The sequence below is a fragment of the Mobula hypostoma genome, chromosome 7 (assembly GCF_963921235.1).
Source record: "Mobula hypostoma chromosome 7, sMobHyp1.1, whole genome shotgun sequence".
Classification (NCBI taxonomy): Eukaryota; Metazoa; Chordata; class Chondrichthyes; order Myliobatiformes; family Myliobatidae; genus Mobula; species Mobula hypostoma.
Genome location: NC_086103.1, coordinates 14,936,046 through 14,958,478, shown reverse-complemented (window position 1 = coordinate 14,958,478; position 22,433 = coordinate 14,936,046). Strand labels below are relative to the sequence as shown.

The window sequence follows — 22,433 nt, the reverse complement described above, 5'->3', positions numbered from 1 at the left end:
TCAAATACATATATGTCACCTTATACAACCCTGAGATTCATTCTCTTGCAGGCATTCACATTAAATACAAAGAAACACAATAGCATCAAGGAAAATCCGCACACAACCACAAAACAACAAATTTCACAACATATGCCAGTGATAGTAAACCTGATTCTGATTCTGACAAAGACGGACAAATAACCAGTGTGCAAAAGATAACAAACTGCAAATACAAAATGAGAGGAAAAAAAAGAAATAGTAATAAATAAATAAGCAATAAATATCTAGTTAGCCTGTTTTGTGTGGGAGATTCTGTTTCAGAAATCTGGCACAGAGCAACTGCTCCCCCTCATCCTCCATCCTCCATCCTCCCACTGCCACATTCCTCCTCTGTAATCTCTGATATCTGCCACCACCCCTCTCTGTGACTGAGAGCAGGATTGTGGTGCAAGCCTTTTGTCCTGAATTTCCTGTTTCCTCCTGACTCTGTTGCTCATGAGCTGGAGATCTTTATCACCCGCACAAAAATGCTTTCAGAATTTTAATCATTTAACAGGTCAGTTTTCTCTTCAGCCTTGTGAAACCTCTCGGTCCTGCTATAATTCTTGTATATTTTTAAAATTTATTTATTGCGATGCTGCACGGAACAGGCCCTTCTGGTCCTTTCAGCCATACCACCCAGCGATCCCCAGTTGTAACCCTAGACTAATCACAGGAAAATTTACGATGGCCAACAGGCCTACTAACCAGTATGTGTTTGGAATGTGGCAGGAAACCGGAGCATCCGGAAGAAATTCACCCGTACAGACTCATTACAGATAACGACGGAACTGAACGCCGAACTCTGACGCTCTGTGCTGTAATAGCATCGTGCTAACTGCTCCGCTACTTTGGTGCTCACCATCTTCACCTGCAGTCCTTTATCCTGCTCTTGTAAAATGAAGACCAAGCATGTTCTCTTGCTGATCTCCATGCTCTCTTTGAGCTGCTGATATCAGGAAGGCGGTAGAGAAGCCACAGGACCCACACTACCAGGTTCAGGAACAGATATTACCCCTTAGCCATTAGGCTTTTGAACCAGAGGGGTTAACTTCACTCAACTTACTGAACTGTTCCCACAACCTATAGACTCACTTTCAAGGATTCTTCGTCTCAAGTAGACATAACACCATCAGACATAGGAGCAGAATTACACCATTTGGCCCATCAAGTCTGCTTCACAATTCAATCATGGCTGATCCTTTCCCCCCATCCCTCCCCTCAGCTCCACTCCCCTTCCTTCTCCCCATAACCTTGATGCTATGGCCAATCAAGACCTATCAATCCCCGCCTTAAATACACCCAACAGCCTAGTCTCCACAGCTGCCTGTCATAACAAATTCCGCAAATTCACCACCCTCCGGCTAAGGAAATTTCTCCATATCTCTGTTTTAAATGGACGCCCCTCCTATCCTGAGATTGCACCCTCTTGTCCTAGACTCCTCCACCATGGGAAACATTCTTTCCATATCTACTCAGTCTGGGCCTTTCAACATTTAAAAGGTTTGAATGAGATTCCCCCTCGTCCTTCTAAATTCCAGCGAGTACAAGCCCAGAGCCATTAAATGTTCCTGATATGATAACCCTTTCATTCCTGAAATCATCCTTGTGAACCTCCTCTGAGCCCTCTCCAATGCCAGTGCATCTTTCCCTAGATAAGGAGCCCAAAACTGTTCATAATACTCAAGGTGACGCCTCACCAATGCCTTATAAAGCCTCATCATCAGGGCCGGATTAAGCTAGTGCAGGGCCTGTAGCATATGTTATAAAGGGGCCCTAAATTTAAAAAATGCACGTAAGTATTAAATCATAAATTATTTACTTGCATAGTAAAGTAATTCATTTTTTAAATTTGCTATACAGCCAGATAATACGACAAATGCCTGACACTTCAGTAATAGTATTACTTACATGTAGGTATCAATTTCAAATGTCAGAAGTAACAAAACTACAATTTAAAATTTACACTTTCTAAATTTAGCATGAGCAAATTTGTTGATGATACTGGAAATGTCTATTTCACGCAGAAGTTCATGTTCAATGCTCATTAGAGTGAGATTGTTCAATCTGTTTTGACCCATGGTGCTCCTTAGTTCATTTTTAATCCTTTCAGTTTTGAAAATCAGCGTTCTCCACTGCAGTTGGTAACCGTGAGTGACAAATAGATGCACAAGGCATTTTCTACATTTGGAAGACATGACTCCAAAGAATTGTCAGTTATCAAACGGTACAACTGTAACTCTACAAGGTCTTGTTTGGTGCTAATATGAGAAGTAAGATCAGTTTTCAACAGTTCAGTAAACTGCACAAATTTCTTCCAGGTCTTCTGGATATGATTTAATAAGATTTGATGACCTCGTTACAATCTCTTCAGGTGTAAACGACTGTAACTGATGAAGGAATCCAAAAACACCATTCACCTTTAGATAAGCTTTCTGTGTTTTTGACAGGGCAGAAAGCAAGCTGTCAACAATGGCAAGAAATGTTCGGCTTTTAAACTTCTGAGAAGGCGTTTGAGATTCAACAAGTGGATCAAGAGTGCTGGAACCACTGAAACCATCATCCGCGTGATTTTGCTTGAGTTTTCTTTGAGTTTGCTGTTGATAATCTTCACACTTAGTCAGATCCTTGGCTTTTTGCTCAATGTCTGAAAAAGTAGACCACATAGCTTGAATATATCCATTCAAGGGTTCATAGAGTGCACAAGCTATGTTCAAGTCTTGGCCAGAAGATTGCAGAGAAGCACTGGTCATTTGAAAATGCTGTAATACTTGATCCCACAATATGACCATTATTCCTGTTTCCAACCTCATGGTTGAAAGTAGTCCACGAGCCTGTTGTCGATAATCTGCCTTCTGATCATTGTTATTTGAAATGTCGTCCAAGACTTGTTTTATCGCAGAAAAGCTGTGTAAAAGTGCTTTTGTTGCATCTGCACGAGCTGACCACCTGGTATCTGACATTCTTTTCACAATGGGCAAATGAGCACCACCATCAGATAATGCAGCAGAAAGGAGATCCCACTGATAAGTAGAAGCAGAAAAAAATGTCTACAGTCTTTCCACAAATTGAAAGAAAATTAATGCTTCTTGACAACATTCAGCAGCACATTTTCAAACCAAATTTAGTGAATGTGCAAAACATGGAATGTAATCCGCAAACTCATTCAGCTCTTTAATTAGTGCTTGTAAGCCACTATACTTGCCACTCATGTTGGTGGCATTGTCATAACTTTGACCACGGCAGTCTTTTATATCAATGTCATTTTTCTTTAAAAAGTTAAGTAAATTTTGAGCGAACTGTTCAGCACTGTGACCTTCCATGTCCAAAAACTTCACAAATCTTTCATCTGGTCCAGACGGCAAAACATAGCGCACAGTCAAAGTCAGCGGCGTAACAGCGCACGCTGCAGTGGCTTGGGAGCGTGGGAGATAGCACAAAGATCACCACAACACAGCAAGGAGCCAACACATGCCTGCACACACAAACCATGCAGCATGCAGCTCCCCAACATGAAAACAACAGCGTTGCCTGATCGTCGTGAGAACACGGTGTGTAGTGTTCTCGTGCAGTGTGTTGAAACTCTGACTAAACACCAGGTTAAACCAGAGCCAATGAAGACAGAGCCGCAGTAAAGTTGACCGTTTACTGTTCACTCTTCCACATTGACATCGTATGGTGTTAACTGTTCATAAAATAATACAAAACATATTCAGTGTCTGTTTCATTCCCTACACCACATTTGCATTGTAAATACTTGTAAAATAACCTCATCAACCGACGCTACTTTTAACAGAATCCGCATTACTATATTTACTTCAACACGTCTACTGTTGTATGAACTTACAGCGTTGCTTCTGTAACGTTTCTTTGTGGGTGGAGATGCAGCTTTTCACCTTCGTGCTGCTCACGCAGGCCCCCTCCTTTCTGTTTTTCCCGAAATGGAAGGTACCCACAAGACGCGGCAAAACTGAAATCATTTCACGCTGCGATATACCATAAACAATAAATTTTACCCTTTGTTAAACTACAACATAGTTATCAACATTTAACTTCAACTAGAAAATAGTTACAAACAAATTATTTAAAGCGGAAATTTAATAAAGTGAAAAAAAATGCCTTAAGGGCAACACAATGGTGAGATGCCGATTTCACCAGACTGCAGCTTGCAAGCATTTATTGCGGGGCCCTGGAAATGCAGGGCCCGTAGCATATGCTACTTTCACTACTAGGTTAATCCGGCCCTGCTCATCATCACATCCCTACTCTTTTATTCTAGACTCTAGAAATGAATGCTTACATTACATTTGTTTTCCTCACCACCAACTCTACCTGCAAGTTAACCTTAAGGGAGTTCTGTACAAGGACTCCCAAGTCCCTTTGCATCTCAGATTTTTGGATTTTCTCCCTGTTGAGAAAATAGTCTGCGCATTAATTTCTTCCACCAAAGCGCATGACCAACGTTGTATTTTATTTGCCACTTTCTTACCCATTCTCCTAATCTGTCTAGGTCCTTCTGCAGTCATTTTGTTTCCTCAACACAACCTGCCCCTACACCAATCTTTGATTCATCTGCAAACTTGGCAACAAAGCCCGGATGGGATGCTGCTGTTGTTACCGACTTCATTAAAACCTGTGTGGATGAGTGTGTGCCCACAAAGACTTACTGTACATTCCCAAACCAAAAGCCGTGGATGAACTAGGAGGTCCATCATCTGCTGAAGGCTAGATCTGTGGAATTCAAGTCTGGCAACCCAGGCCTGTACCAGAAAACCAGATAGGATTTGCGCAAGGTTATTTCAAGGGCGAAGAGACAATTTTGAATGAAGTTAGAAGTGACATCGGATGCACGGCAACTCTGGCAGGCCCTGCAAGACATTACTTCGTATGAAACGAAACCCAATAGCATGAATGACAGCGATGCTTCACTACCAGATGAACTCAACGCCTTCTATGCCTGCTTTGAAAGGAAGAACACAACTACAGCTATGAAGATCCCTGCTGCACCTGATGACCCTGTGATCTCTGCCTCAGAGGCCGACGTCAAACTGTCTTTAAAGAGAGTGAACCCTCGCAAGGCAGAAGGTCCCGATGGAGTACCTGGTAAGGCTCTGAAAAACTATGCCAACCAACTAGCAGGAGTGTTCAAGGACATTTTCAACCTCTCACTGCTATGGGCAGAAGTTCCCACTTGCTTCAAAAAGGCAACAATTATATCAGTGCCTAAGAAGAATAACGTGAGCTGCCTTAATGACTATCGCCCGGTAGCACTCACATCCACAGTGATGAAATGCTTTGAGAAGTTGGTCATGACTAGACTGAACTCCTGCGTCAGCAAGGACCTGAACCCCTCGCAATTTGCCTATCGCCACAATAGGTCAACGACAGACTCCATATCAGTGGCTTTCCACACGGCTTTAGACCACCTGGACAACACAAACAGCTACGTCAGGATGCTGTTCATCGACTATAGCTCAGCATTTAGTAACATCATTCCCACAGTCCTGATTGAGAAGTTGCAGAACCTGAGCCTCTGTACCTCCCTCTGCAATTGAATCCTCGACTTCTTAACCGGAAAACCACAGTCTGTGCAGATTGATGATAGCATATCCTCCTCGCTGATGATCAACGCTGGCGCACCTCAGAGATGTGTGCTCAGCCCACTGCTCTACTCTCTATATACACATGATTGTGTGGCTAGGCATAGCTCAAATACCATTATAAATTTGCTGATGATACAACCATTGTTGGTAGAATCTCAGGTGGTGACGAGGGGGCATACAGGAGTGAGATATGCCAACTGGTGGAATGGTGCCACAGCAACAACCTGGCACTCAACATCAGTAAGACAGAACAGCTGATTGTGGACTTCAGGAAGGGTAAGACGAAGGAGCAGATACCAATCCTCGTAGAGGGATCAGAAGTGGAGAGAGTGAGCAGTTTCAAGTTCCTGGGTGTCAAGATCTCTGAGGATCTAACCTGGTCTCAACATATCAATGTAGTTATAAAGAAGGCAAGACAGCGGCTATACTTTTATTAGGAGTTTGAAGAGATTTGGTATGTCAACAAATACACTCAAAAACTTATATAGTTATACTATGGAGAGCATTCTGACAGGCTGCATCACTGTCTAGTATGGAGGGGCTACTTCACAAGACCGAAAGAAGCTGCAGAAGCTTGTAAATCTGGTCAGCTCCACCTTGGGTCCTAGCCTACAAAGTACCCAGGACATCTTTAGGGAGCGGTGTCTCCGAAAGGTGACATCCATTATTGAGGATCTCCAGCACCCAGGGCATGCCCTTTTCTCACTGTTACCATCAGGTAGGAGGTACAGAAGCCTGAAGGCTCACACTCAGCGATTCAGGAACAGCTTCTTCCCCTCTGCCATCCGATTCCTAAATGGACATTGAATCTTTGGACACTACCTCACTTTTTTTTTGATATTCAGTATTTCTGTTTTTGCACTTTTTAAAATCTATTCAATATACTTAATTGACTTACTTGTTTATTTATTATTATGTTTTATTTTATTATTTTTTTTCACTCTGCTAGATTATGTATTGCATTGAACTGCTGCTGCTAAGTTAACAAATTTCACGACACATGCCGGTGATAAGATACCTGATTCTGATCTATTCCATCATCTAAATCATTGATATACAGCATAAAAAGAAGTGGTCCCAAAACTGACCCCTGCGGAACACCACTAGTCACTGCCAGACAACCAGAAAAGGATCCTTTTATTCCCACTCGCTGCCTCCGACCAATCAGCAAATGCTCTAACCATAACAGTAACTTTCCGGTAATACCATGGGCTCTTATGTGGCACCCTGTCAAAGGCCTTCTGAAAGTCCAAATATACAACATCTACTGCATCCCTTTATCTATCCTACTTGTAATCTTGATATATTGTTTATTTTTATTTTTGTTCTTTTTGTATTTGCAAAGTTTATCATCTTTTACACTTAGGTTGTTTGTCTGCCTTTGTTGTGTGTAGTTTTCCATTGATTCTATTGTGTTTCTTTGTATTTACTGTGAACCTCAGGGTTGTGTATGGTGACCTGCATGTACTTTGATAATAAATTTACTTTGAACTTTGAATCTTTGTGCTCCAGCTGTGCTCTAGGTCCACACTGTAATGCAGCATGGGGACAGGTCCTTCGGCCCAACTCATCCCTGCTGACCAGGATGCTGGTCCTATTTACCCTCATTTGGCTCATATCCCTCTGAACTCTTTCTATCCAAGGTGTGGCAGCATGGTGCCATAGCGATTAGTGCATCGCTTTAAGTGCCAGCTGTAAGGTTGGGGTTCGATTGCCATTCCTGTCTGTAAGGAGTTTGTACATTCTCCCTGTGACTGCACGGGTTTCTTTCAGCTGCTCCAGTTTCCTCTCTCGTTCCAAAAACGTATAGTTTCCAGTTACTAAGTCATGGGCATGCTGTGTTGGTGCTGGAAGCGTGGCGTCACTGACCAGCTGCCCTACACAATCCTTGTTGATTTGGTCAAATGTAAATGGAGCAATTTATTTTATGTTTCGATATACATGTGATAAATAGAGCTATCCTTAATATTAATTTTACCTGCCCAAGTGCCTTTTCAATGTTGTTATTGTAGCTGCCACAGCCACTGCTGGCTTATTCCATATAGCGACCACACTCAGGGAGAAGTTACCCTTCGAATCTCTGCCACTTTTACCTTTGCCCTTTAGCTTTTGATGCCCTTTCTCTGGGAAGAAGTCTGTGTGTTCACCCTCCCTATACTCCTTTATGATTCATAGCACTACAACACCAAAACAGGCCCTTTGATCCATCTAATCCATGAAGAACTATTTTATTCTGCCTGGACCCATTGACCCACACCTGAACCATCGCCCTCCATACCCCTCCGATCTATGTACTTATCCAAACTTCTCTTAAATGTTGCAATCCAACTTGCATCCACCTCTTGTGCTGTCAGCTCATTCCACCCTCTGAGTGAAGAATTTCCTGCTCATGTTTCCCTTAAACGTTTCACCTTTCACCCTAAACCCTTCACCTCTAGTCTCACTCAGTCTCAGTGGGAAAATGCCTGCTTGCATTTACTGTATCTGTACCTCTCACAAACTTTGTACATCTCTATCAAATCTCCCTTCATTCTCCTGCACCCTGGGAATAAAGTCATAACTATTCAATCTTTCCCTGTGACTCAGGTCCTCAAGTCCTGACAACGTCCTTGTAAATTTCCTCTGCACTCTTTCAATCTTAGTGATATCCTTCTTGTAGGTAGGGAACCAGAGCTACAATCAATACTCCACCTTTTCTCTAAACTTTTTCAATCAAGTTTAATCAATCACTTTGTTTCCAGTTACACAAACAGTAAGCTCCCTGTTTAATCAATCACTTTAATTTTCCAGTTATACAAACAGTAAGCTCCCTGCCCAGACATCACATCCCAACTTGATGGGTAGATAGGGCTGGTTACCAGGGCTGTGGTGATGTAGATGGGCAGAGGAAGGCTCTGCATGCGTGGGGAATGCTATAAGGTGAATCTAAACAGTTATGTATGAGACAGCCATCTTTTTTTTTGGTGACTCGAGGGATTCTTGCTCCCATGCAACAGACTACATGTTTAAAATTTTCACACCTACACAGTGAAGTGAATTGTAGTCTGTGCTACCAGAGCCCAGTCCAGTCAGAGATCTAGTTAAGCTCAATAGCACCCCCTACTGTGTGCTGCTGGATTTGCGGCCACTTGACATAGGGAAACTTCAAAGTTCAAAGCTCACTTTATTATCAAGTACACATATGTCACCATGTACAAACCTGAGGTTCCTTTTCCTGTGGGCATATTCATCTCAAATCTATAGAATAGTAACTATAATAGGATCAATGAAAGATAAACCAGAGAGTAGATGACAAACTGCAAATGCAAATATAAGTAAATAACAATAAATAATGAGAACATGAGCTAACAAGATAAAGAATCTTTAAAGTGAGATCATTGGTGTGGGAAGATCTCAATGGATGGGCAACTGAGTGTAGTTATCCCCTTATGTTCAAGAGTCTGATGGTTGAGTGGTACTAACTGTTCTTGAACCTGGTGATGCAAGTCCTGAAGGTCCTGTACCTTCTACCTGATGGCAGCAATGAGAAAAGAGCATTACTTGGATGGTGGGGATCTTTGATGATGGATGCTGCTTTCCTCTGACAATGTTTCCTGCAGATGTGCTGGATGGTTAGAAGGGCTTTATCCGTGATGTGTTAGGCCAAATGCACTAGGTTTTGTAGGATTTTCTGTTCATAGGCATTGGTGTTTCCATACCAGGCCACGATGCAGCCAATCAATACACTCTCTATTACACATCTGTAAAAAGTCTTTCACAGAATACTACAACACAGTCAATGCCAAGCTGCCATTCTGCCTGGTCCCATACACCTGCACTGGGACCATAGCTCTCCATATTCCTATCATCCATGTACCTATCCAAACTCCTGTTAAATGTCGCAATTGAGCCCGCATCCACCACTTGCATTGCAGCTTGTTCCACACTCTCACTGCTCTGAGTGAAGAAGTTTCCCCTCAGGTTCCCCGTAAATATTAGATTAGATTATGTGGACACGCAGTCCTCTTTTATTGTCATTTAGTAATGCATGCATTAAGAAATAATACAATATTCTTCCGGTGTGATATCACAAAAACACAGGACAGACCAAGACTGAAAAACTAACAAAACCACATAATTATAACATATAGTTACAACGGTGCAACAATACCATAACTTGATGAAGAACAGTCCATAGCACAGTAAAAAAGTTCGAAGTTTCTTGAAAGTCCCACATCTCATGCAGATGGGAGAAGGAAGAAAATTCTCCCTGCAATGCCCGACCACAGTCCGACTCTGAGTCGTCCGAAAACGTCGAGCTCTGATCAGCCCTCCGACACCGAGTACCAAGTACCATCTCTATCTGAACGTTTCGACCTCAGCCACGGTCGCCAGGAGCAGGCAAAGCTGGGGATTTTGGGGCCTACCCTTCGGAGATTCTCGATCGCACAGTAACAACAGCAGCGAACCAGGCATTCCAGAAATTTCTCTGGATGTTCCTCTGCTTCTCACGTCTGTCTTCATCAAATCAGAATTGTCCACAGCCCCTATTTAAGGGATACAATATCATTTCACTGGAGAGCTGCGCGCGCTGCATCGCGCTGCCATCTTCACCTTTTACTCTAGTTCTGGTCTCACCCAACCTCAGTGGAAAAAGCCTGCTTGTAGTTCAAAGTTCAAAGTAAATTTATTATCAAAGTACATACAGTGGCATGCAAAAGTTTGGGCACCCCTAATCAAAATTTCTGTTACTGTGAATAGCTAAGCGAGTAAAAAATGAACTGATTTCCAAAAGGCATAAAGTTAAAGATGACACATTTCTTTAGTAAACACAAAATACTCTGCAGATGCTGGGGTCAAAGTCTTTAGTATTTTAATCAAGAAAACTTTTTTATTTCCATCTTTTACTGTTTCAAAATAACAAAAAAGGAAAAGGGCCCGAAGCGAAAGTTTGGGCACCCTGCATGGCAGTACTTAGTAACACCCCCTTTAGAAACATAGAAACATAGAAAATAGGTGCAGGACTAGGCCATTCGGCCCTTCGAGCCTGCACCGCCATTCAGTATGATCATGGCTGATCACCCAACTCAGAACCCTGTACCTGCCTTCCCTCCATACCCCCTGATCCCTTTAGCCACAAGGGCCATATCTAACTCCCTCTTAAATATAGCCGATGAACTGGCAGAGAATTCCACAGATTCACCACCCTCTGTGTGAAGAAGTTTTTCCTAATCTCAGTCCTAAAAGGCTTCCCCTTTATCCTCAAACTGTGACCCCTCATTCTGGACTTCCCCAACATCGGGAACAATCTCCCTGCATCTAGCCTGTCCAATCCCTTTAGGATTTTATAAGTTTCAATCAGATCCCCCCTCAATCTTCTAAATTCCAACGAGTGTAAGCCTAGTTCATCCAGTCTTTCATCATATGAAAGTCCTGCCATCCCAGGAATCAATCTGGTGAACCTTCTTTGTACTCCCTCTATGGCAAGGATGTCTTTCCTCTGATTAGGGGACCAAAACTGCACACAATACTCCAGGTGTGGTCTCACCAAGGCCTTGTACAACTGCAGTAGTACCTCCCTGCTCCTGTACTTGAATCCTCTTGCTATAAATGCCAGCATACCATTCACCTTTTTCACCGCCTGCTGTACCTGCATGCCCACTTTCAATGACTGGTGTATAATGACACCCAGGTCTCGTTGCACCTCCCCTTTTCCTAATCGGCCACCATTCAGATAATAATCTGTTTTCCTGTTTTTGCCACCAAAGTGGATAACTTCACACTTATCCACATTAAATTGCATCTGCCATGAATTTGCCCACTCACCTAACCTATCCAAGTCACCCTGCATCCTCTTAGCATCCTCCTCACAGCTAACACTGCTGCCCAGCTTCGTGTCATCCGCAAACTTGGAGATGCTGCATTTAATTCCCTCATCCAAGTCATTAATATATATTGTGAACAACTGGGGTCCCAGCACTGAGCCTTGCGGTACCCCACTGGTCACTGCCTGCCATTCTGAAAAGGTCCCGTTTATTCCCACTCTTTGCTTCCTGTCTGCCAACCAATTCTCTATCCACATCAATACCTTACCCCCAATACCGTGTGCTTTAAGTTTGCACACTAATCTCCTGTGTGGGACCTTGTCAAAAGCCTTTTGAAAATCCAAATATACCACATCCACAGGTTCTCCCCTATCCACTCTACTAGTTACATCCTCAAAAAATTCTATGAGATTCGTCAGACATGATTTTCCTTTCACAAATCCATGCTGACTTTGTCCGATCATTTCACCGCTTTCCAAATGTGCTGTTATCACATCTTTGATAACTGACTCTAGCAGATTCTCCACCACCGATGTTAGGCTAACCGGTCTATAATTCCCTGGTTTCTCTCTCCCTTCTTTTTTAAAAAGTGGGGTTACATTAGCCACCCTCCAATCCTCAGGAACTAGTCCAGAATCTAAAGAGTTTTGAAAAATTATCACTAATGCATCCACTATTTCTTCGGCTACTTCCTTAAGCACTCTGGGATGCAGACCATCTGGCCCTGGGGATTTATCTGCCTTTAATCCCTTCAATTTACCTAACACCACTTCCCTACTAACATGTATTTCCCTCAGTTCCTCCATCTCCCTGGACCCTCTGTCCCCTACTATTTCCGGAAGATTATTTATGTCCTCCTTAGTGAAGACAGAACCAAAGTAATTATTCAATTGGTCTGCCATGTCCTTGCTCCCCATAATCAATTCACCTGTTCCTCTCTGTAGGGGACCTACATTTGTCTTAACCAATCTTTTTCTTTTCGCATATCTATAAAAGCTTTTACAGTCAGTTTTTATGTTCCCTGCCAGTTTTCTCTCATAATCTTTTTTCCCCTTCCTAATTAAGCCCTTTGTCCTCCTCTGCTGAACTCTGAATTTCTCCCAGTCCTCAGGTGAGCCACTTTTTCTGGCTAATTTGTATGCTTCTTCTTTGGAATTGATACTATCCCTAATTTCCCTTGTCAGCCACGGGTGCACTACCTTCCTTGATTTATTCTTTTGCCAAACTGGGATGAACAATTGTTGTAGTTCATCCATGTGATCTTTAAATGCTTGCCATTGCATATCCACCGTCAATCCTTTAAGTGTCATTTGCTAGTCTATCTTAGCTAATTCACGTCTCATACCTTCAAAGTTACCCTTCTTTAAGTTCAGAACCTTTGTTTCTGAATTAACTATGTCACTCTCCATCTTAATGAAGAATTCCACCATATTATAGTCACTCTTACCCAAGGGGCCTCTCACAACAAGATTGCTAATTAACCCTTCCTCATTGCTCAATACCCAGTCTAGAATAGCCTGCTCTCTGGTTGGTTCCTTGACATGTTGGTTCAAAAAACCATCCCGCATACATTCCAAGAAATCCTCTTCCTCAGCACCCTTACCAATTTGGTTCACCCAATCTACATGTAGATTGAAGTCACCCATTATAACTGCTGTTCCTTTATTGCACACATTTCTAATTTCCTGTTTAATACCATCTCCGACATCACTACTACTGTTAGGTGGCCTGTACACAACTCCCACCAGCGTTTTCTGCCCCTTAGTGTTATGCAGCTCTACCCATATCGATTCCACATCCTCCCAGCTTATGTCCTTCCTTTCTATTGCATTAATCTCCTCTCTAACCAGCAACGCCACCCCACCTCCTTTTCTTTCATGTCTATCCCTCCTGAATATTGAACATCCCTGAACGTTGAGCTCCCATCCTTGGTCACCCTGGAGCCATGTCTCTCTGATCCCAACTATATCATATTCATTAATAACAATCTGCACTTTTAATTCATTCACCTTGTTACAAATGCTCCTTGCATTGACACACAAAGCCATAGAACCATAGAACCTACAGCACAGAAACAGGCCTTTTGGCCCCTCTTGGCTGTGCCGAACCATTTTCTGCCTAGTCCCACTGACCTGCACATGGACCATATCCCTCCATACACCTCCCATCCATGTATCTGTCCAATTTATTCTTAAATGTTAAAAAAGAACCCGCATTTACCACCTCGTCTGGCAGCGCATTCCATACTCCCACCACTCTCTGTGTGAAGAAGCCCCCCCTAATGTTCCCTTTAAACTTTTCCCCCCTCACCCTTAACCCATGTCCTCTGGTTTTTTTCTCCCCTTGCCTCAGTGGAAAAAGCCTGCTTGCATTCACTCTATCTATACCCATCATAATTTTATATACCTCTATCAAATCTCCCCTCATTCTTCTACACTCCAGGGAATGAAGTCCTAACCTATTCAACCTTTCTCTGTAACTGAGTTTCTCAAGTCCCGGCAACATCCTTGTAAACCTTCTCTGCACTCTTTCAACCTTATTTATATCCTTCCTGTAATTTGGTGACCAAAACTGAACACAATACTCCAGATTTGGCTTCACCAATGCCTTATACAACCTCATCATAACATTCCAGCTCTTATACTCAATACTTCGATTAATAAACGCCAATGTACCAAAAGATCTCTTTACGACCCTATCTACCTGTGACGACACTTTTAGGGAATTTTGTATCTGTATTCCCAGATCCCTCTGTTCCACTGCACTCCTCAGTGCCTTACCATTAACCCTGTATGTTCTACATTGGTTTGTCCTTCCAACATGCAATACCTCACACGTGTCAGTATTAAGCTCGATCTGCCATTTTTCCAGCTGGTCCAAGTCCCTCTGCAGGCTCTGAAAACCTTCCTCACTGTCTACTACACCTCCAATCTTTGTATCATCAGCAAACTTGCTGATCCAATTTACCACATTATCATCCAGATCGTTGATATAGATGACAAATAACAATGGACCCAGCACTGTTCCCTGTGGCACACCACTAGTCACAGGCCTCCACTCAGAGAAGCAATTCTCTACCACCACTCTCTGGCTTCTTCCATCGAGCCAATGTCTAATCCAATTTACCACCTCTCCATGTATACCTTGCAACTGAATTTTCCTAACTAACCTCCCATGCGGGACCTTGTCAAAGGCCTTACTGAAGTCCATGTAGACAATATCCACTGCCTTCCCTTCATCCACTTTCCTGGTAACCTCCTCGAAAAACTCCAACAGATTGGTCAAACATGACCTACCACGCACAAAGCCATGTTGACTCTCCCTAATAAGCGTCTGTCTATCCAAATGCTTGTAGATTCTGTCTCTTAGTACTCCCTCCAATAACTTACCTACTACTGACGTTAAACTCACCGGCCTATAATTTCCCAGATTACTTTTCGATCCTTTTTTAAACAACGGAACAACATGAGCCACTCTCCAATCCTCCGGCACTTCACCCGTAGACAGCGACATTTTAAATATTTCTGCCAGGGCCCCCGCAATTTCAACACTAGTCTCCTTCAAGGTCCGAGGGAACACTCTTGTCAGGTCCCGGGGATTTATCCACTTTAATTTTCCTCAAGACAGCAAGCACCTCCTCCTTTTCAATCTGTACAGTTTCAATGGTCTCACTACTTGATTCCCTCAATTCCATAGATTTCATACCAGCTTCCTTAGTAAATACAGACGCAAAAAACCTATTTAAGATCTCCCCCATTTCCTTTGGTTCCGCACAAAGCCGACCACTCTGATCTTCAAGAGGACCAATTTTATCCCTTACAATCCTTTTGCTCTTAATATACTTGTAAAAGCTCTTTGGATTATCCTTCACTTTGACTGCCAAGGCAACCTCATGTCTTCTTTTAGGCGCACTCTTACAACTCTCTTAGCCCTTATACAATTATGTTGAAAAGTGGCCCTTTTTGATGCTTGCCCTGGATTCGTCGGCCTGCCACTTTTACTTTTCACCTTACTACTTTTTGCTTCTACCCTCATTTTACACCCCTCCGTCTCTCTGCACTTGTTCCCATCCCCCTGTTGTGAACTAACCTCCTCTCGCCTAGCCTCATTAATTTGATTCCCACCCCCCAACCATTCTAGTTTAAAGTCACCTCAGTAGCCCTTGCTAATCTCCCTACCAGGATATTGGTCCCCCTAGGATTCAAGTGTAACCCGTCCTTTTTGTACAGGTCACGCCTGCGCCAAAAGGGGTCCCAGTGATCCAAAAACTTGAATCCCTGCCCCCTGCTCCAATCCCTCAGCCACGCATTTATCCTCCACCTCATTGCATTCCTACTCTCACTGTCGCATGGCACAGGCAGTAATCCCGAGATTACTACCTTTGCGGTCCTTTTTCTCAACTCCCTTCCTAGCTCCCTATATTCTCCTTTCAGGACCTCTTCCCTTTTCCTACCTACGTCATTGGTACCTATATGTACCACGACCTCTGGCTCCTCACCCTCCCACTTCAGGATATCTTGGACACGATTAGAAATAACCCGGACCCTGGCACCAGGGAGGCAAACTACCATCCGGGTCTCTGGACTGTGTCCACAGAATCGCCTATCTGACCCCCTTACTATCGAGTCCCCTATCACAACTGCCCTCCTCTTCCTTTCCCTACCCTTCTGAGCTACAGGGCCGGACCCTGTGCCGGAGGCACGGCCACTGTCGCTTCCCCCGGGTAAACTGTCCCCCCCAAAAGTACTCAAACAGGAGTACCTATTGTCAAGGGGCACAGCCACCGGGGTACTCTCTATTACCTGACTCTTCCCCTTCCCCCTCCTAACCGTGACCCACTGGTCTGCCTCCCGTGGCCCCGGTGTGACCACCTGCCTGTAACTCCTCTCTATCAACTCCTCACTCTCCCTGACCAGACGAAGGTCATCGAGCTGCAGCTCCAGTTCCCTAACGCGGTCCCTTAGGAGCTGCATCTCGGCGCACCTAGCAAGTATCACAACTTGTAAATGCTTCTTGTAGCCAGCTAAAAGTCTTTCAATTCTTGTTTGGGGGATTTTCGCCGATTCTACCTTGCGAAAGGCTTCTAGTTCTGTGAGATTCTTGGGCCGTCTTGCATGCACTGTTCTTTTGAGGTATATCCACAGATTCTTGATGATGTTTAGGTCGGGGGACTGTGAGGGCCATGGTAAAACCTTCAGCTTGCGCCTCTTGAGGTAGTCCATTGTGGATTTTGAGGTGTGTTTAGGATCATTATCCTGTTGTAGAAGTCATCCTCTTTTCATCTTTGGCTTTTTTACAGGCCTGATCAGACTTACCATCAAAATCCTGATCAAATAATGTGGGCAAGAAAGTTTCTGATACATCCTCAAAATTCTAATCTTGATTTGAACTGTCATGGGTAACAACCTCATCCTTTACATCAGTCTTTTTAGCCATAGCTCTTGTTACAACACAGGAAAAATCTGTGTTAGAATCCCTCTGTGGTTCCTCAGAATTTGAATTTATTGTCAAATGCACTTCAGGAAAAACTTGTGCACCTGCTAAATCGTTCCCTAACAAAAGAGAAACATCATTCACAGATAAACTGGATTGTAGTCCTACTTTAACAACCCCTGTAACCTTAAATTTGCTCTATGTAAATGTACTGGCATAAGGGCACTCCCAACTCCTCTTATATAATTTACCTCAGAAATGTCAGACTCATCACTAAACTTTAGCACACTGTCTCATATTAGTGATTGAGAAGCTCCAGTATCTCTTAAGTATTCTTACTGGTACTGAATTAGATCCATCTTTCAAGGATACAAATCCTTCTGTTATAAAAATTTTCATATCCTCTCTTAACTTGGTCAATATCTGACACATCTTCATTAGTATTTTCTAAACCCTGTGAATTTACAGGTGTTTCAATATGCTGCACACAAGCATCTGGGATTGCTTCCTTCTCTTTCTTTTTCAATTGAAAGCAATTAGCTACTACATGTCCAGGTTTCTTACAATAATTACAAATAATACCAAAATGTCTTTCCTTCATATGTCTCCCTTCATCCTTACTTTTCTCACTAACTTCAGGTTTAATTTCTGTTTTACCTTGACTCTCTGTGCTATTTTTCCTTTTAAAGTTCTACCAGGAGAAAATTTATTCCTATGAATTAAAGCATATTCATCAGCTAATTTAGCAGTCTCCTGCAATGTAGCAGTGACCTTTTCATTTAAGTATGTTCTCACTTCAACAGGAATGCTTCTTTTAAATTCCTCCTGTGAAATCAACTCTTTTAATTTATTATACTCCCCATTCACATTTTTAGAGGAAACCCATCTCTCAAAACACACAGGTTTCTCATAGGCAAATTCCACATAAGTTTTTTCCACAGATTTCTTCAAATTTCTGAATCTTTCTCTATACGCTTCCGGAACCAACTCATATGCCTTTAATATATGCTGTTTAACAATATCATAATCCAGTGCTTGGTCAGCATTTAAAGCTGTATAAACTTGTTGTGCCTTGCCTTTAGTTACACTTTGTAACATCACTGGCCATTGCTCTTTCGGCCACTTTAAACTCAGAGCAACAATTTCGAAATGCTGGAAATATTTGTCCACTTCAGCTTCATTAAATGGAGGAGCCAAAATAACCTCACGACTAGCAATAAACTGTTTCTTAGAACCAGAAGACTGATTCCCGGACTTTAATTTCTCCATCTCTAGCTCAAATTTCCTCTGGTTTTCAGCTTCTCTTTCTTTAAATTCCCTTATTTTATTTTGCTCTCTTTCTTCAAACTCCCTTTTTTTATGGGCCTCTCTAGCCTCGAATTCCTTCTGTTTATTTTCAGCTTCTAACCGACTTCTTTCCAAATCAGCTTCTAATTGCTTTAACTTTATTTGTTCTAGATGTAACTGCATTTCCAGATTACTCATTGGAAACCTGTCTAACACCTCATCATCAACCGCTTTCAAAGTAATATAATGCTCAGTGATTTTTCTTTGTATTAAAGCATTTGTGGTATTCTTCGTAATTCCTTTAATATCCAACCTCCGAGCAATTTCCAATACCTCAGGTTTTCTCGCATTCACTAAAGACACCAGGTCAGGTGTGTCCATAAACGCATCAAAATTTATTGTTGCCGAATACCACTCACACACCGATCAAACTAAAAAAAATCCGGTATTTTCCTTTTCCAAATCAGAATGGCAATTACCAGCACTTAAACTCAAATCGGAACATCTCCTGGCCGAGCCCCGACAAATTGTTACGTAACCGGCAACAATGAATATCAATCGAGACAAGTTATATAAAAACAACCAAACATTTATTAAACACGGATAAACAATAAAAAACAAATGAAAACCTTAACTGGAAGTTAACCGCTATGCAGCCGTTCAACAAATCGTTCTTAAAGCGTTAAATGCGAAAACAGTTCTTAAAGCGGTAAAGTCAAATTCAGTTCTTAAAATGATAAATTCGAAAGTCCAACAGATTTATACATTCAATTGGGAGAGACTTCTCTGGAGAAGGATTTCTTCATAGATGCGACTTTGCTGTTGGTTCTGTCCAAAGGATTCACGATGAAGGAAATAAACAGCTTAAAACAACTGACCTTAGTTTCTAGATAGCAAATCCCGCATGAACTTCCTTGCTCTTTTGGCAAGAGTTATCTTGATGCAGGTTGCTACTTCTTCAACGAAGACTCAATAAGGTCGATCCTTTGTTAAACTGCCGAACAATACCAATTTCTCTTAATTCTTCATATTCTGTACTTCGAGAAAGTCTTCACTCTCCAGTACTGCTGGAAAAAGGTACATCAACACATCTAGCAAGAATTGCCAGTCCAACATTATTGTACCTTGCAACAGAACATAACACTCCGTTTTAAAAATGAAACTGCGTCATAAAAACAAATACACAACAGAAACAGAGACACAGACGCACGTTCTAGCTGGAAAACTAAAAGCTAAAAAGTAACTGCGTCAGCTGAGGTCTTGCCTTATATACCCGTGGTGCACATGTCATCACGTAACCTCACATCGGCGGGAAAATTACATTAGGTGACCTCCAAAAGACCATTACATCATTCTCGAAAAAAAAACCAAGATCTCGAGGTATGTAACAACAGCCAGAGGTTGTGGTACATATTGGTACCAACGACACAGGTAGGAAAAGGGAGGAGGTCCTGATTACTCCCTAAACAGGGAGTTAGGAAGGAAATTGAGAAGCAGGGCCTCTGAGGTAGTAATTTCGGGATTAATGCCTGTGCCATGCGACAGTGAGTATAGGAATAGAGTGAAGTGGAGGATAAATGCGTGGCTGAGGGATTGGAGCAGGGGACAGGGAATCAGTTTTCTGGATCATTGGGACCTCTTTTGGGGCAGGAGTGACCTGTACAAAAAGGACGGGTCGAACTTGAATCCGAGGGGAACCAATATCCTGGCGGGGAGGTTTGCTAAGGCTATTGGGGAGAGTTTAAACTAGAATTGCTGGGGGGTGGGAACCGAATTGAAGAGACAGAGGAAGGGGCTGTTGGTTCACAAATAGAGAAAGCTTGGAAACAGTGCGAGAGGGAGGATAGGCAGGTGTTAGAGTGGGGATGCGCTCAGACCGATGGTTTGGGATGTGTCTACTTTAATGCAAGAAGCATCATGAACAAAGCGGATGAGCTTAGACCATAGATCAGTACTTGGAGCTATGATGTTGTGGCCATTACAGAGACTTGGATGGCTCAGGGGCTGGTTTCTTAGAGTGCCAGGCTTTAGATGTTTCAGAAAGGACAGGGAGGGAGGCAAAAGAGGTGGGGGCATGGGACTGATCAGAGATGGTGTCACAGCTGCAGAAAAGGAGGAAGTCATGGAGGGATTGTCTACTGAGTCCCTGTGGGTGGAAATTAGAAACAGGAAGGGGTCAAAAACTCTACTATAGACCACCGAATAGTAACAGGGACATCAAAGAGCAGATAGGGAAACAGATTCTGGAAAGGTGTAATAATAACAGGGTTGTCGTGGTGGGAGATTTTAATTTCCCAAATATTGATTGGCATGTCCCTAGAGCGAGGGGTTTAGATGGGGTGGAGTTTGTTAGGTGCGTTCAGGAAGGTATCTTGTAGATAAGCCTACAAGAGGAGAGGCTGAACTTGATCTGGTATTGGAAAATGAACCTGGTCAGGTGTCAGGTCTCTCAGTGGGAGAGCATTTTGGAGATAGTGATCACAATTCTGTCTCCTTTACCATAGCTTTGGAATAGGAACAGACAAGTTAGGAAAGATTTAATTGGAGTAAGGGGAAATATGAAGCTATCAGGCAGGAACTTAGAAGCATAAATTGAGAACAGATGTTCTCAGGGAAATGCATAGCAGAAATGTGGCAAATGTTCAGGGGATATTTGTGTGGTGTTCTGCATAGGTATGTTCAAATGAGACAGGGAAAGGATGGTAAGGTACAGGAACCGTGGTATTCAAAGGCTGTTGAAAATCTAGCCAAGAAAAAAAGAAAAGCTTACGAAAGGTTCAAAAAACTAGGTGGTGAAAGAGATCTAGAAGATTATAAGGCTAGCAGTAGGAGCTTAAGGATAAAATTAAGAGACCCAGAAGGGGTCATGAGAAGGCCTTGGCGAGCAGGATTAAGGAAAACCCCAAGGCATTCCACAAGTATGTGAAGACCAAGAGGATAAAACGTGAGAGAATAGGACCAATCAAGTGTGACAGTGGAAAAGTGTGTATGGAACTGGAGGAGATAGCAGAGGTACCTTGCTTCAGTATTCACTACGGAAAAGGACTTTGGCGATTGTAGGGATGACTTGCAGTGGACTGAAAAGCTTGAGCATATAGATATTAAGAAACAGGATGTGCTGGAGCTTTTGGAAACCATCAAGTTGGATAAGTCATCGGGATTGGACAAGATATATCCCCAGGCTACTGTGGGAGGCGAGGGGAGAGATTGCTGAGCCTCTGGCAATGATCTCTGCATCATCAATGGGGACGGGAGAGGTTCTGGAAGATTGGAGGGTTGCGGATGTTGTTCCCTTATTTAAAAAAGGGAGTGGAGATAGTCCAGGAAATTATAGACTAGTGAGTCTTACTTCAGTGGTTGGTAAGTTGATGGAAAAGATCCTGAGAGGCAGGATTTATGAACATTTGGAGAAGCATGATATGATTAGAAATAGTCAGCATGGCTTTGTCAAAGGCAGGTCGTCCCTTATGAGTCTGATTAAATTTTTTGAGATGGTGACTAAACACGTCGATGAAGGTAGAGCAGTAGATGTAGTGGATTTCAGCAAGTATTTGATATGGTACCCCATGCAAGGCTTATTGAGAAAGTAAGGAGGCATGGGATCCAAGGGGACTTTGCTTTGTGGATCAAGAATTGGCTTGCCCACAGAAGGCAAAGAGTGGTTGTAGACGGGTCATATTCTGCATGGAGGTCGGTGACCAGCGGTGTGCCTCAGGGATCTGTTCTTATAGGATATGTTTTTTTAGGATATGATGAATAAGCAGGAATGGGGTACTAGGATGGCCAAAGATGGGAGGACAAAATGTAGGTTAGGGTGTATATGTATGTATGATTGGGTGAAGGAATTTGGAATGTAAGTCTGTGGAGCAGAAGGTGGCAGTAATGCACCACCAAGCTGGGTGCCAACTGCCGTAAAACAAGAAGAAGAAGAAGAAGCTGGCGGTGCGATGCAGCTCGCAGCGGCCACTCCAGTGGTGATGTCTGTTATTTGTCAAGTAGGGTGCTGTGCACAATCCTGATTTGATGGAGACGTACGTGAGAGCACAGAGGAACATCTGGTGAAACTTCTGAAATGCCTGTTTCACTGCTGCTGCTACTGTGTGGTCTAGAATCTCCAGAGGGGAAGGCCTCGAGTCCTCAGCTTTGCTTGTTGCTCGGTGGCCGGGGTGGGGTCGAAGCGCTCGGCAGAGGATGGTGCTCAGAGGGGCTGGTCGGAGGCTTGAAGTTTTCAGACAGACTCAGAGTCCGCTGCGGTCAGGTGCTTCCAATGATGCTGCATCGACAA

General features: G+C 42.9%; 1 protein-coding gene across 1 annotated transcript in view; it reads left to right on the top strand.

Moving 5' to 3' along the window:
• The window catches only part of mgat4b (alpha-1,3-mannosyl-glycoprotein 4-beta-N-acetylglucosaminyltransferase B), a 340,217-nt gene that overhangs the window by 278,206 nt on the left and 39,578 nt on the right, over positions 1 to 22,433 (top strand). The window lies entirely within an intron of this gene.